This window comes from Nicotiana tabacum, chromosome 21 (genome assembly GCF_000715075.1).
Source record: "Nicotiana tabacum cultivar K326 chromosome 21, ASM71507v2, whole genome shotgun sequence".
NCBI lineage: Eukaryota > Viridiplantae > Streptophyta > Magnoliopsida > Solanales > Solanaceae > Nicotiana > Nicotiana tabacum.
In genome coordinates this window covers 20,008,600-20,013,353 of record NC_134100.1, presented here as the reverse complement: position 1 = coordinate 20,013,353, position 4,754 = coordinate 20,008,600, and the positions used below count along the sequence as shown (strand labels likewise).

At 33.2% G+C, this 4,754-nt stretch overlaps 1 non-coding gene across 1 annotated transcript; it reads left to right on the top strand.

The window, feature by feature from the left end:
• Positions 1-4,240: 4,240 nt before the first annotated feature.
• On the top strand, positions 4,241-4,323 carry LOC142175597 (small nucleolar RNA Z159/U59). Its single transcript, XR_012704704.1, has one exon. It is a non-coding gene; the product is annotated as a small nucleolar RNA Z159/U59 (small nucleolar RNA).
• The last annotated feature ends 431 nt before the right edge of the window (positions 4,324-4,754 follow it).

The following is a 4,754-nucleotide window of genomic DNA, read 5'->3' as shown; positions in this document are numbered from 1 at the left end:
ATTTTTGACATTTTTTTATGATTTTTTACAAGATTAAATGTGCACGAAAAATGCAAACAATTAATAAACATCCTACAAAATCCTCAAAAATGGCAAAAAATTGAAAAAAAAATCTATTTTCTTTTATTTTATAGGAGCAATTCATATAGGGCAACAATCACATGCTCACAAGCTTGGAGTGGCTTCCCCCTCTAGCTTGGGGGGAGGGAGGTGTTGGGCTGCCTAAAGTCTCAGAAAAGAGCCCAATAGATTAGCTATTTTTACTGTAAAAATTGCACGGGGCGACCTATTTGGTCGCCCCCATTTAACTTATACCCATTTTTTAAAAAACTTTCAACTTGTACCCACTTCTTAAACAATTTCAGCCTGCTTTCTCCTCCTCTTTCTCCTCCTTCGTATTCTTCTTTCTTCTTCTACAACGATCCTCTGGAAAAATATGCCTCTAAGTGATAACAGTTTTAACATTTGTGGTTGTTCATATCAGTTAGAATATTGAGTGCCAATTCTTACTACTTAAAGTTATATATTTTGTCTCGTTTAATCACCACTTCACTCACACATGTTAGTTTTGCAGGCTTCAACACAATACAATTGTGTTATTTGAATCCAACAAGCTGTTATGCTTTGTGTTGTTGTCTCGATAGAATTCTTCGATTCCTCTAGGATTAATTCTCGAAGATGGTGAGACCAATGCGTTGACAAACTTAAACGTGAGTGAAAACTACGGATATCTTGTATACTGCGTACATATTGGACAAAAGAAAGAAGAGTTTGGATCAGATAGCATAAAACATGAGAGCATAAAACATGCTGAAGTTAATCAAATATAGAACAAAAACTTCAGCTCTAGAGTTGAAGTTCCCAATTACAAAGACAAAACCTTCAGCTCTAGAGCTGAAGTTCCCAGTTACAAAACAAAAACTTCAGCTCTAGAGCTGAAGTTCGCCAGTTACAAAAATAAAAACATCAGCTCTAGAGCTGAAGTTTGCCAGTTACAAACAAAAACTTCAACTCTAGAGCTAAAGTTCGCCAGTTATAAAATAAAAACTTCAGTGCTAGAGCTGAAGTTCGCGAGTTACAAAACAAAAACTTCAGCTCTAGAGCTGAATTTCGCCAATTACAAAATAAAAACTTCAGCTCTAGAGCTAAACTTCAGGCCCGGCTGCTAGAATGCTTTAGTTTTGCGTGATTGCCTTTGGTACTTCAACCCAATATGCTGAAGTTATGCGAAAAAGCGAGTACGCTTGTAATTTTTTTTGCAAATCGGACACAAGTTAAAACGTGACACAAAAGGCGGGTATAGATACAAATGCCCCATTTTAACTTGAGCAAACTTCATTTGTGGCCAGCCGCTAGAAACTAAAATCAGTCGCTGGCCACAAAATTGTAGTATGTATTTTATAGCCCAAAACTAATTAAAAGGCTAGCCACCGACTCAACTATCACGCAAGCACAATCCCATCCTTCATCTAGAAACCACTCTTCTCCAATTCCAACCCAAGTTCCAAAATAGAAATATGAAATCTAAGATAAGAAGCAGGAATTTGAGATCTTCAATGTCGTCGTATTTTTTGCATAGTGATAGTCTATTAGCGTTGGTACAACTCAGGAACTCCAAAATCACTGCTAAATCAAGACCAAACGATGCTCATTCTCCAATTGCAATGTGCTAGCAAATACCCAATACAGAACAGACCTCTTAGCACCAACCATAGAGGGCTTAATTTCGTGTTTCAATTTGAAGATTGTTAACCACCGTCACTATATAAATTGTATCACTTCTTCTGGTTTCTTCTTCTCTTCCTATAACCCAAAAAAAAAATAGAAATTCCAAACAAAAAAAAAGGGTAAAGAGCTAAGCAAACCTCGCCCATTGATGTTCTTGGATATGGACAGAGGTAGCTGATAAGCTTAAAGACAGAAAGAAAGCGAGAGATTGAATTGTTTCTCTCTCTTTAAGTTTTTTTGTTGTTTTGTGTGTGTATTGTTTGGTGTTATTCTCAAGAAAGTTCAAAAGAGAAATGGTGAGCATGGGCTACATAGAGATCAACGAGGCACTCACTAGTTTTTGTCCTTTAAAAAAGCACAACTGGTGTGGCTTTTATATAGGTGGCACGTGTGACGGACATATAATTTGCTGTTTCAGGTGGGTTTTTTTAGTTTACGTGGCTTTAGGATTAATGTAAGTAATGCAGTTACGTTAAAATGGTGCAACCAAGAAATTAATGTGCATAGTAGATTGTATTTACATCAATGAAGTGTTCTGTTTTTCTTTATTTATGCTTATTGTCTTGCCTGTGAATTAATTTCAGTTTTAATGAGGTAACGTATTGTTTGACGATTATTTCAATTACACAATTGTGTTTACTAATTATGACCAATCACTATATAATATATATATTGTCACTATACAATTTATATACAAATAGACTATCACTATACAATTTATATACAAATAGAGTGTCAATATACAAAATATATACAAAAATAGAATGTCATTATACAAAAAATATACTAAATAGACTGTCATTATACAAAATATGTACAAAATAGATTATCACTATATAAAAATATACTAAATAGACTGTCACTATACAATTTATATACAATTAGCTCTCATTATACAAAATATATACAAAATAAACTGTTACTATACAAAAAATATGCAAAATAGACTGTCACTATATAAATAGACTGCTACTATATAAAAATATACAAAATAGACTATCACTATGCAAAAAATATGCAAAAAATACGACGACATTGAAGATCTCAAATTCCTGCTTCTTATCTTAGATTTCATATTTCTATTTTGGAACATGGGTTGGAATTGGAGAAGAGTGGTTTCTAGATGAAGGATGGGATTGTGCTTGCGTGATAGTTGAGTCGGTGGCTAGCCTTTTAATTAGTTTTGGGCTATAAAATGCATACTGTAATTTTGTGGCCAGCGACTGATATTAGTTTTTAGCAGCTGGCCGCAAATGAAGTTTGCTCCTTCTTTGAGAAAACTACCCTCTATAGCCCCTCAAAATTTTAATAGATTATCACTATATATGTACAAAATAGATTATCACTATATAAAAATATACTAAATATACTATCACTATACAATTTATATACAATTAGCTCTCATTATACAAAATATATACAAAATAGACTGTTACTATACAAAAAATATACAAAATAGACTGTCACTATATAAATAGACTGTTAATATATACAAAATAGACTGTTAAAATGCATACTGCAATTTTGTGGCCGGCGACTGATATTAGTTTCTAGCGGCTGGCCACAAATGAAGTTTGCTCTTTCTTTGAGAAAACTACCATCTATAGCCCCTCAAAATTTTAATAGATTATCACTAAATATGTACAAAATAGATTATCACTATATAAAATTTTTAAAAAGGCAAAAAAGGGTTGCTCTATCACACCATGTGAGGGTCAAACCTGCGACCTTCAGCTTAGGAAACATGCACTTTAACCACTGAGCCACAGACACTTATGTTGTCATGCTTATTCCTTTCGGCTACTATATGCAATACGTTTGGGCCGAAGGGTCATTTTTTGTAAGTAGGACAAAACATGGGCTATTAAAAATTTGAGGGGCTATAGAGGGTAGTTTTCTCTAATTTTTTATTCTCTTATTTGATTCCTGCAAAATTGATAGATAATTAATTTCGTTTTAGTTTGTAGCTTAAGCTTGCTTATAGAGATTGTAGTGTGGGTCAAAATAGGGAGAAGTGCACAACTAGCCATTCTTAGGGATGCTACTTAGAGATTAGTCCGTATTTATTTTGTCCTGAAAATTTGAACTAATTTTTTTTATTTCAGGACAATTCAGGAATTATCCCGAAAAATTGAATTAGAAAACTAAAATTCAGGACATATTAGCTAATTCCTAAATAGCAGCCTTTTAAAGTGGCTACGTGTGTCATTTCTACGCCAAAATACACGGCGCTAACCAAGGATAGGCTGAAATAATTGTAAAGAGCCCAAACAAAGTGTAGCCCAAACTGCCTAGGGCTCTAATTCTATAATTCCGCTCACTTTTGCCCTTATAAATAAAGCCACAATGTCTGTATCTTTGCTAGGGTTACAGAAGTTGCTCCTTCTAATGTTAATCAACTCTCTTCTCAAATTGTGCAGCTTAAGCTTTCTTATAATTTTCTTATATGAAGTGGATCTTTGGTTTATAGTTATTTGTTTTTTTTTTCTGTTATGAAATAAAGACCTCTTTTGTCTCTGATGATGAACAAAATATAACTTTCGTTCTTCTGAGATTAACTATGCGGAAAGTTATGGAGACCTGAACTGAAGAGACAAAAGAGTGATTATTATTTCACACTTTAATTTTTTTTAATTTTTTTTTTGGAGCCGAGGGTCTATCGGAAACAACCTCTCTATTTCCTTGGTAAGGGTTAAGTTTGTATATATATTGTCCTTCCCAAATTACTGGGTTATTATTGCTGTTGTTGGTTGACTTTATTTTTTTTCACTTTAAATTTTCTTTGCTAAAACGAGATTACTATTTTTTCCCAATGTCAAAATTCTCCTATTTTCTGTTCCCTGTTCAAATGGAAAGGATTTGGAATGTAACTCCATTAAAAAGCCTTTTGACGATTATTTTGATGCTATATAAATATGATTCAGTTTTAGTTATTACATCTTTAAAAGATGACAAATATAATAACATAATAACAAAATTATTTTGTTTAGATTTTGGCAAGTGGTTAGGATAATCATTTTGGGTTA